The sequence below is a fragment of the Camarhynchus parvulus genome, chromosome 4, assembly GCF_901933205.1.
Source record: "Camarhynchus parvulus chromosome 4, STF_HiC, whole genome shotgun sequence".
In the NCBI taxonomy this organism is placed as follows: domain Eukaryota; kingdom Metazoa; phylum Chordata; class Aves; order Passeriformes; family Thraupidae; genus Camarhynchus; species Camarhynchus parvulus.
In genome coordinates, this window is record NC_044574.1 from 4,037,571 (window position 1) to 4,049,271 (window position 11,701).

The following is an 11,701-nucleotide window of genomic DNA, read 5'->3' on the forward strand; positions in this document are numbered from 1 at the left end:
GTCCTTCAACTCAATTGCAAAAGTTGTATTAATGTCAGTGTGCGTGGGTGGAAGGAAAGAGTGAAGTTAGCTAGAGCTTGAATATATAAAAAACCAACAAACCGGGAGTTTTTCCTAAAATTTCATTAGAATCACTTTTCACAGGGCTCTGTGACATCTCATCACAGTTCTACTGAGCACCTTTCTCCTCCATTCCCAACTGCTTTATGTAACTGAGACAGCTCCATGGCTTGGGGTAGAAAAGACCAAGAGAAAAGTCTGTGTTCTATTTCTTTGAGCATAAAGCCTTTCACCGTGTGCTGAAAAAATGTAGGTACCACTGGCTCCTGCAGTTCCTCATCTCCTTGATCTTAAACCAGCTCTTTTCCAGATGCTTTTTCAGAATATTCTACCCTCTGTTGCTTTTATTTCAGTGTGGTTTCTGCTAGTTTCTTGCTTTGGGATACTCCCTTTCCTTTTTTCCCTTTTTCCTTCCTTTCACATCACCAGAAAATAAAACTGCCACTAATCAAATGATTTCTACTTTCCTGACAAAATCCAAGTATTTATTTCTGCCATGTTGTAGTTCTTGAATCACTTTTTGAGAGACTACAGCACAAAGCAACACAGATGTCAGCCCCTCTGAGGAGATGCCATCAGTTGACAATCTGTGATTAAACCCATGCTTAACTCATGTATAGGACACATCTGGGTTAATTTAAGGGAGAAATATATATGAATATAATTTAAGAAATTGCTTGAACTGTAATTCAGCAACTTTATTGCCTCACAGAGATAAATTCTATCTTTGCCAACTCCTTTTCCACCTTAAAAAATCTTTTCTTCTGATGTAAAAAAATCCCAAATCTGAAGATACCCAGTCCTTTCAATATCTCTGAAGGAAAAGACTCAACTGCCAACTTGGTAAATATCCCCCATAAAAAGAAACTTTTTTTTTTTTACTTACAGTGGTCCACCTGCAGAAAATCAAATGAGTTCCTTATGTGGGGTTTCATTAATGATGTCTGCATGATAAATCTGTGCTATTTTTATGTCTTTGAGATTTCACCTGATTCTTATTTATGAAGCACTAGATGCAATTATCTGTATCCATTTAGGTTTCACTACTGAAACAAACCCCAAAACCAACAACATTTTTGGCAATGGCTTGGTGCTTGTTGACTTCCAGTTCAGAAACCTCTACAAAAGGTTTCACCAATGTTAAATGACTTTTATTTTTCAATCACTGTTATACAGAGTAGGAAACAGAGTCAATTAAAATAAGAATACTGTATCTAATGACATTACTTATTTATAAGACTAAAGCTATGTCCTTGTGGGTTTATGGTTATGCAGATCTAAGTTACAGCATTTGAAATTAGTCTTCATCTTGACTGTGGCAAATAAGAAATATTTTTTAAAAGCCTAGAAAATTTTTGTTTGGACAGAAATGGCTTCATTTTGACATATTTATGATACAAAACAAAGCTAAAAGATTTGTAGGAACTGTCACAGCAAAACTTTTTGCTTTAAATTGCCAAAAATTCTGTTACAGAAATCACTCAGGTTTTATAAAATATTTTATGTAGTGTGCATGAAGAAATCATGAAGTGGAATGGATCCTAGTTTCCTGTCAGAGAAATTCCCCAATTAGGATATTGGTAGTTTTTCCTCCCCACATTATTGCAAGTCCAGTGACCACTCTAGTTTCCTGTGTCTCTTCAATATTTCTGAGCAGGTTCACCAACTCAATAAAAAAGCATTTCCTGTTTTCTTTCTTTAGGTTTTTTGGGTTTTTAAGGGGCAGTTCATTCAGCTGTTATTTAAATAGGAAGAACGATTTGAAAATGTCAATATTCCTGCAGTGCCATTCCTGTTTTAGGTGCGCTTGATGTAAGGCCTGTGAGCCCTTAGGTACCACTTGACCTGACTGACCAGGAGGTACAATTTTCAGAAGCAATAAAGCTGCATAATCCAAAGAACATTCCAATGAACTGAAATGTTCACAGCATTTCTGATACTGAAATCACAGTTTTTATCTAAATGTGGCACCCTTGTTTCACAAGGAGCATTCTTCTCACATCTCTCTCACAATTCTCAGCTCCATGTGGGTTTTTGGAATGTCATTTTCCTTCTCTGTGGAATTACCTCCATCTCCAGGGGATGAGCCTGCTGCTGGGTAACTGCATAACCCTGGGATCATTCACACACACAAACACAAAAAGGAATTATTTACTGAGGACAGGGCAAAGGGGTGTGAAATACTCCATGCATATTGCTCATGATCCATTAATATGTTCAGAATGAAAAACACCTGAATTTTGTGTTGCTGTATTGTTCTGCAGATGAGAAAAGATTTCTTAGTTGAAGTACATGACCTTTAGTGGAAAAAAAGGGTTTGACCTTTCTAAAAAAGTTAATTAACAAGGAAGACTCTGTAAATTAGGTCCAAGCATCCATTAAGATTCAGGAAAATCCCAGCTTACAACACACTGGTCACCACCAGTAGTAGCTCTTCTCATCAGATGTCTGTATTTTAGTTTTTCCCTTGATTTTTCTTCTTCTTTTACTTACAGAACCTGCTCCATTAGAAAAATTAGCTTTCTATCATTTTCATGACTCATCAAGGCCTGAAGGAAGAAACCAGAATCATCCACAGTCTTCTCATTTGTGATACAGACTATTAACAACTTCATTAACTTTCTTCAGGCCATACTTTTGTTCAAGGTCTCTTGTGCATTTTTACAGGAGTTACTGGAAGGATGCATTGTCTTGGGCTTCTGTCAAGAGAAAAAAAAAAAGGAATTAGAAAGTTTACATTCATTAAGATATGGGAAACAATTCCTGTAAATGTTATTGTAAGTAAAACAAATCTTGGTCACTGCTTTGTGCTCAAAAGATAGAAAATACATTTGATTGCATTTCTTCTCATTAGGAAACAATATATCACAACCACCTGCTTTAATAGTTGATTAAGCACAGAGAATCATTAATGTAGAGCAAACCAGAAATTATAAACAAGTAGGACAGTTTCTAAACCTGAGTTTCTTTTTCTAGACTACCAACATGCGACATTATATCAGATAGAAATAATCCCTGTCATGTTCTGTCCTCTATAAATCTCATAAAGGCAACGGGAGATTGTATAATAAGGCCTGAGAAAGGAACAAAATTTAGCCCAATTGTCAGGACATGGAAGAACAGTAGTGGGATGCTGAGGAATCCAGCAATTTTCACTGTGGTGAGCAAGTACTGGACAGCTCTCCATCCCACCTGTGTGTAGAAAGCACAACAGGATGTAATAATGGAAAAAGCAGAAGGTTTGAGAGCAGTAACTTCCCTGAAGGGAAGCAAATCCATTGGCTGTTTTCTTCAAGAGCAGAATAGTTCCTGAAGTGGATGTGCAGCCATGGCAGCACAGAAACCCTTCTGCCCCTCAGACTGACAATTCTGAAGTCAATCTTAATTTGTGACAGTTAAATTAACATCTGGATATTAATCCTTCTCCTTATCCTTTTCTTTGGCTAGGAAAAGAAAGGGATTCTAGGGACAGGGAAGTTCCAGAAGATAGGTTTTAACTAGTTCTGCAAAGGCATGAGCCAAAAATACATCCTGCAGTTCTTAATCTGTTCACCTTCTGCCTCATTCCTCTGCCACCTCCTGTCCCTTCTCTTTCACATTCAGCCAGTTCCCTCCTCCTCTGGTGTCTCCCTCCTGGCCAAGACTCCCAGAACACAAATTCAGTGCGCAGATGAACCACACTGAATTACAGCTTGCATCATCACTGTTTACCTCTGACAAGTTTCCTTAATTGAGATCCCCAGCAAGAAAAAAGGATCCTGGCGTTGCGTGGGCTCCCCAGGCATGGACAGATTTCCTGTTGTTTTGATGCAGTGTGCAAACATAAGAAAATAGAAGTTGTTTTCCAAGGAGCTAACAACATCAGCAGCACGAGGCATGAAGTGTTTACAAACAACAGATGGGAGACAAACAGCTCGAAGGTGGGGGTCAACGTGGGAAACAGAACTCTCTGCCTGAGAGCTGCTCGTCTGAACAAGGGGCTTGGAGGAAAGAAGAGCTCTGAGGAGAGAGAAAATTATTTTTTTTCTGATATATGTACAATTAAGAAAGCTCTGAGGTAAGAGAAATGGAGGCAGCTTTAAAGAAGACAAGTCAGTTACTCAAGAAGAGCAGAGAAGGTACATTTTCCTGAGTCTCAGTCTTTGAGACAGAAAAATATTCATTTTATAAATGCGAGAAAAAGAAGTTATAGCATTTGAACTGAATATTCCAAATTTTATATCACATTCTCTGAATATATGCAAAACTTCTAAACTCTTCTTTCTCTATCCCCCTTTGAAATAAAGAGACTCAATGAATCTACTGCAAAGTGTCCTTGCAATTAAAGGTGACAGATGATCTCCACAAACACACAACCCCTTGCTCTGATAATTGGTGGCATCAACTGAAGTTCAAAGGAAAATTTTAACAAAATTTAAAGCCTGTTCCTATGGTTTTCAGAAGAAACTATTTAAGGAAAAGGCCTTTTAACAGCCTGCTATGGTGGGCATTGATCTAAGTCCAACACCAGCAAACAGCAGGCGTACTCTCTGTGTTTCTTCTGAATTTTTAAATTCAGCTTTCTGAAAGCAGTGAAGGTATCTGCCCCATCCTCTCTGGCATTAATAGACAGACCTCCTGTGGGTTTTTTTCCAAACAAACTGCATCTGTTGCTTGCCTGCAAGTCTCTTCAGGGGTCTGAGGCAGGCTAAGTCCCTGGATGCTTTGTCTGGCAGGTTTTTTGAGCCAGAGCAAGGGGTGGCAGAGGGCATGGCAGGCAGGGCCTCTGTGTCACAGCCCATCTTGCAAGTGACTGTGGTGTTTTTGGGGTCCCCCATTGTGGGGAAGAATGATGAATCTGACTCCACATTCTTAGAAGGCTAATTTATTATTTTATGATACTATATTACATTAAAGACTGCTATATTAAACTATACTAAAGAATAGAGAATGGATACTTACAGAAGGCTTAACAAGATAATAATAAAAACTTGTGACTCTCTCCAGAGCCCTGACACAGCTGGACCGTGATTGGTCATTAAGTCAAAACAATTCACATGTTGGATAAACAATCTCCAAACCACATTCCAAAGCAGCAAAACACAGGAGAAGCAAATGAGATAATGCTGTTTTCCTTTTTCTCTGAGGCCTCTCAGCTTCCCAGGAGAGAAATCCTGGCAAAGGGATTTTTCCAGAAAATATGACAGTGAAAAGTGACTCTCCATAAAATATCCAATTTAAATGTCCTGCAGGCTGGGAAGGCTTCACTGTGCTGCTCATGGAACACCAAGCACAGTAGGAAATATTCAGTGCAGGAAATATTTTTGACACGTTTACTTGAGCAATACAGTGCTCAAAAATGACACACCCAAACTGAAATTCAGATACTCAAATGTGTTCAGGGACAGGGAGTGATGTTAGTCAATCCCTGGTTATTTATGTCCACTCAGTCAAGCCCAAAAAGAAATGTCTTATTATACAAGGCACTGAAAAATCTTTTGGGAGCTACTGCCAACCTCCCTTCAGCACAGGTAGCAAATTGTCTAAATTAAAGCAACAAGCTGGTTTGTCTTTAAACATCACTGGGCCTAAAAGAAGCTTAAAGTATTCCAAGTTCCACCTGCAGCCTTCAGTTCGTCTGAATTGCCTGTGAGATAGATCCTCCTCAATTTCTCTCACTTAGATATCATTTAAATGATTATTTTCCTTAAAAGCCCTCACTAGTCTTAGTTTCCCTGTTCTCCAAAATTCTCTTTTTCACTAAAGCACAAATGCTGTACAAATAGGAAAAAGCATTCAGGATCAGGTGGTGAAGAAAAGCCCATTTAGACACAGAGGTATTGAGATAATAACAGATGATGTAAGAACTCAAAAAAAGTTCTTGAAGCAAACAATCAAAATGGTTTTCAGCAATGATCTCTCTTGGTGTAGAAGAAAGTTCTACAACAGAAGAAACGAGTAAAAGGTGTGGAGAGTTTTTTTGTGTGTTCACAGACACAATGCTGAGACTTTACGCTGGGGAAAGGGGGGAAATTCCTGCTGTGGTAATTCTCACAAGAGTGAGATGTAGAGATAAAAACACAGTTTGTAATACTTCAAGAAGCAGACCAAGCTATTGTAAGACTGAAAACAGGTCAAATATTTAGTCTAACTGAAGAAGCTGGTATTGTACAGTACTTAGATGCATGGAAAATACAAGAAAACAAGACAAAAAAGAGATAAATTATGTGACAGATATTATAGCAAAAGCTAAATGTCCATTGTGAGGGAAAAAAAGAGATAAACTGATTGTTACATTACAAAAAAGACAAAAAGCTAGAATTAGCATGAAGAAATAATATTGTGATTATATTTATAAACATGTTCAGTTTAATTTTAAATCTATCCTCAATGTAAATCCTTCTGGCATGCTGGAAAAGATAAAAGTTTTAGGCTGTTGTCCTCACTATCAAAGTAACTTTGTCAGAGAACACGTCACATGTAATTTTATGGAGAAAATCTGTATTTGCTGGATTTTAATGGTGGGCAGAGGAAAATTATTTACACTACACTATATCATGTCAAGGTCCCTCCTTTCTAATGATGTTATTAAAGAAAAAAAACCTCAAAAGATGAATCAGAAAGCCAAGTTCAGATCTGTCTGGGCATCAGCAAACTGCAGATTAACATTTGAAAGCCAGACTGCTGTGTGCTGAAATTCGCTGTGTGATAGATACCCTGGAACCGACAATCTGCCTGTAAAGCCACAATTACCAAAGCAGAGTTCCTTGAGCAGAGAAACTTAACTGCCCCTTGATTTCCTTTCCTTGTTATCCCAGGGAGCACACAGCTTTGAGCTCTTCCAAGAGGAATGCACTCAAGAGAACCCCAATGCTCATCCTGCCATGTAAATCCTGTGAAATGTCCCCAGAGCTCACAAGACACCACAAATTCTGTGCATCCTCCTTCTGGTTGGTCCCTCTGTCCTTACAGAGTTCAATCCACGACCCCACTCCTTCCCTGATGGCCTTTTCCATAGCTAAGGGCTGCTCCACCTTTAGGAGGTGAATGGGCACAGGCAGAGGGTTCATCTTGCACAAAACCCACTTAATAACGGGTTCTAGATCGTGACAGGCAGTTCCACAGTTGACATAGAACTAAAAAAAAAAAAGCAAAGAAAGCATCCATGAATATTTCCCTCAAGCAGAACAGTCCTTTTGTCTGTCTTGCTAGTCCAAGTGCCCAATATCTCCAATGGTTTGGTGATGTTTCTTCTCTCTCTAGCTGGATGTTGGCAGTGGGAGATTCATGGAGTCAAAAGCATTTGTTTGGAGCTGTCAGCTGGCCTCCCCTGGCTGGTGTGAGCTACAATCACTCACTGAGCAGCTTAGCAGCTTATCTCAGTTTTTAGTAAACAAAGTTTTTAGCGGTATCAAAGTTTTTAGTGGTATCAAATTCAGTTTTCTTCTTTTTCTTTGAGATAATGATAAAAATAAGGGTGATTTCAAAAATCAGTTAATAACTTAAAAGAAAGAAAGAAATGACAGAGCTTCCTTCAGGACCATGAAAAAAGTAAGTTCATAGAGCTCTTCCAGATCTTCAGATTTCTTCATGGCATTCTGGGAGATCTCTTAGCAATAATCCAGCAATCCATGTCTTATGTCTCAGATAAAAGTGATCTGGACTAGGTAAGCAACCTCATTGATTTCTGAAATTGACACACTTTAAACAAAAACATACGAAACCAGCTGCATGAGTCCTTAGGTTTAAATTTACAAGAGATGCATTTGAAGCCTTGCTACTGGTATGAAGGGGAGAAATACTATTTTTCATAATCATGCTTATTTATTATTTGTGGTCTTACACGTACACTATAGCTCCTGCTCATTTCAGTCAGATGCCTGAAGGAACATTTAGCTGACATTCAATGAGCAAAGTAATGCAGGGTGATAAAGCAGTAGGTAATTTACCATGTTCTGTTTGGGAACATTCCTTGTTGCCATTAATATTCACAACACACCAGCCAGTTCCAAAGGAAGGCACTGCCCCTACCTAGAACAACCAGCAATCCAAAACATTTGGATTATAAAAATATAGGCAAGAAACAGAAGGTCTGTAGGCAACAGTTTCCTAACATCACACAGCTCCATTTAACAGGGTGCGAAGGACAATAACAGTACCTAGAAAAGGAATTTGGTGCCACCTGCAAACCTATTAAAGCACAAACTAAACCCCCAGTTTGCCTTGCACCAAGAATTTGCATCTCATCATAAAGGGGAGGTCAGCCTAGCATGGTCTCTGCTCACACCTGACACTGTGAGGTTATAATAATTCCAAGTATTTCTGCACACTACTGACTGTGACTACTTCCAGCTGCATGGCTGCACCAAGTATGTGCCATGCAGCATCTGGTCACATTTAAATTCATATTTAAATGATCCTGGCTGTATTTTTATATGGGAAAAGACAAGAAAAATACTGGAAACTGCTGCCTCTACTTGAGGCCTATCAGTCACCTGTACCACTAGCATCATTCCCATACAGGCTGAGGCAGGGAAATTGTTTTGGCAAGATCCCTGCAAGCCTAAAACTGTCAAGCAAAGGTAAAAGCGCGGGAGGACTCCTCCCCCTTCCCTCCTTGGTGCCTGTGAGTTTTTGTAGAAGCCAGGGAAGCAGATGGATGCCACAAGAGGTGCAAAGGATGCCTGGAACGACAGCACGTCAGTGGGATTCGCAGTGCAGGGGAACGGCAAAATCCCCTGGTGACACCCACGCTCCACAGGGATCTTCCTCCACCCCTGGGGTTTGGAGCAGGGTGGTGGCAGCACGTTCTGGCCAAGAGAGACAGCAGAAGGGGCTGCCAGCGTAGTGAAAAAGAAAAGATAAGGTTGGTAGGATGAGCAAGGGGGAAATGAAAGTGCAAGGCTTTGCAGAGAGGACCAAACCCTGGTATTTTGTGCACAGAATCAGCAAATCATAGAATCAATTAGGTTGGAAAAGACCTCTGAGATTATCGAGTCCAACCAATGATCCAACATCACTGAGTGCCGCATCCAGTCTTTCCTCAAATACCTCCAGGGATGGTGACTCCATCACCTCTCTGGATAGCCCATCCCAATGTCTAACCACCCTTTCTGTGAAGAAATCCCTCCTAAAGTCCAACCTGAACGTCCCCTGGAGCAGCTTAAGGCTGTGACCTGTCATCCTGTCGCTGGCTCTCCGAGACCCTACACCCTCCTGTCAGGTTGGTCTGCCGAACACCCAAGGAAGAAAGACACACACAGAGTTTCTGTAGCTGAAGAGAACAGGAGCACCGAGGCTCCTGCAGTCAGTCCTGACGGTCCCTCCATACCCCACCGCTCCTCCTTCCCCCTGCGAGGCGCCTGAGGCAGCGCTCGGGCCCATGACAGGGGCGCACCCAGAGAGCGCCTCCAGCTCCTCGTCCCAGCGCTGCTGCCCCCAGCGCTGTCCCCGGGCCACCCGGCTGTGCCCGGAGGGGCCCCGCTGCCGGCACTGCCTGCAGAGAATCGCGGCGTGGTTTGGGCTGGGAGGGCACCCCGGAGCCCATCTCGATCCATCCCTACCTTGGGCAGGGACAGCTCCCACTGCGCCAGCCTGCTCCAAGCCCGTCCAACCCGGCCTTGGGCACTTCCACGGATGGGGAAACCACAGCTTCTGTGTGCCAGGGCCTCACCGCCCTAATACAGAGGGATTTCTCCCTATTATCTAATCCAAACGCACTCTCATTCAATGGGAACCCATTCCCTTCGTGCCGTCACAACCCGCTCTCGTAAACAGCCTCCCCATCCCTCCCGTGCCTCCCGCCGCTCCTGCGCCTCCCGCTCCGCGCCGCCCGCACCGGGGCCGCGTCCCCCGCTCCCGCAGCGCCCGTGCCCCGCTCTCAGCCCCCCACCAGCCGCAGCCGTGCCCGCTCCGTACTCACGGCCAGCCCCGGAGCCGGGAAAGCGGCGGGTCCATCCCTCCCTCCCTCGTCGGCAGCGCCCGGCGGCGCAGGCGCGCTGCCGCCTCCTCCCCCCGTGGCTGTGGCGGGGCGGCCGCGGCGGCAGCGCCCGGCTCCGCTCAGAGCCGAGCGAGCGCGGCTCGGGCCGGCGGCGGGAGGAGGGAGCGAGGCGAGCGGGGAGGCGGGGACCGGGCGAGGGAGCCGCGCCGCACACCCGGCCCGTCAGTGACCGGCGCTGCTGGGGAGGAGGAGGAGGTGGCGGAGGAGGAGGCGGCGGCGGCGGCGGCGAGAGATTCTCCCACCCCCACCCACCGAGCTGAGGTGAGGCCAGGGCAAAGCATCCTCCTTTCTTCCCCTCATCCCTTCCTCCCTTTCATCCTTCCTCCCGACCTCCTTCCTTTCATCCTTCTTTCCTTATCCTCCTTCCCCCTTATCTCGCCTTCCCCTCATCCTTCCCTGCGCTTCCTGGTCCTCCTTTCCTTTCTTCTCTCCTTAGCCACCTTTCTCTACTCCTCCCCATCCCCCAGGCTCCCTCTCCCCGTGCCCACATTTCGCACCCTCCAGATATAATAATCTTGCGTTCTCCCCCACCCCCCTCCGGTTTTCCTTTTTTTTTTTTTTTTTTTTTAATGCAATTTCAATTCTCGCGCAGTGAAAGACCGGGAGAGGGAAAGAGACAGAGTCGGTCACAGAGATAATCCCCCCTCCTGTAAAGAATAGATTTGAATTAATGGTCATTTTGTGGTGCGTGTATTATGGGAAGAGAGGGATTATATTTAGGGAAGAAAAGAGAGGGTCAAAGGTGTGTTGTTCCACTTATTCATCTATTTACCCGCCATCACTTCGAGGTGAAACCTGGCTCCGTATTATCTTAAGTAATTTTTTTTTTGTGGGTATTGTTTGAAATTATTCTCCTTTCTTCAGGCGTTAGAGGCTCCTTCCTCCCTTTTATCCATCGCCCTGTGCGTCCCTGCGCGCTGCGGTCGCTGCTGCTCCGATTGTGTGCGGGGAAGGGTCGCGGGGAGGGGGCTGCGGGCACCTCCTGCATCTCCATCCCTTCCCTCCAGGCCTCTCCCGGGCTCTGAGACCTTCCCAAGCCCCCGCTGCACATCCCGAGAGGTGCCAGCTCCCGGCAGAGGAGCCGCTCCGCTGGCGAGGAGCGAAAGTTTAAAGCGTGGCTTTGTCTTTGCGAGGAGCCCTGGGGATGCTGGCTGGAAAGCGACGGCAGCCGAAGTGTCTCCTTGTGGGGCTCCTTGGGGTGGGAGAAGTTTCGCTCGGCCGTGGTGGTGATGGGGAGTGCCAGGCTTGCCTGGCTGCCGTGCCCATCTGGGAGGTGGCGTTGGGGATGCTCGGCGGGACATCCGAGCTCCAGGGCTTCGGGAAAGAAACTTTTACACGTATTTACAGCAAGGTGTAGTGTGAGGTGGCAGGCACTCCCTTCTCTGGAGGTTGGAGGGGTGAGTGCCCTCCCTGGTGTCTCGCTGGCTGTGTGTGATGCCTGGGTTCTTCTAAGGTTCTTTTTTCTCTGTCACTTGGTGGTTGTGTCTCTCTCCTGTGGAGCATTGATTTGGTTGCAGGCGTGCTTCGGACAATTCCAGCCTTTTCAAACTTCCGCTTGCTGAATTTGAAGTCAGTTCATTCTTCACCAGGATAGAAACGTTTCAACTCCCCCGTTGTTTTCGAAATTGACAGATAGCACAGCAGCTGATGCTACAGCACAAC

The 11,701-nt window shown here is 44.3% G+C and overlaps 1 long non-coding RNA gene across 1 annotated transcript; it reads right to left on the reverse strand.

The window, feature by feature from the left end:
* Positions 1–1,189: 1,189 nt before the first annotated feature.
* On the reverse strand, positions 1,190–10,009 carry LOC115903600. The gene is made up of 2 exons (XR_004060705.1): positions 9,962–10,009; positions 1,190–2,759 (listed from the first exon to the last, which is right to left on the reverse strand). It is a non-coding gene; the product is annotated as an uncharacterized LOC115903600 (long non-coding RNA).
* Between the last annotated feature and the right edge of the window lie 1,692 nt (positions 10,010–11,701).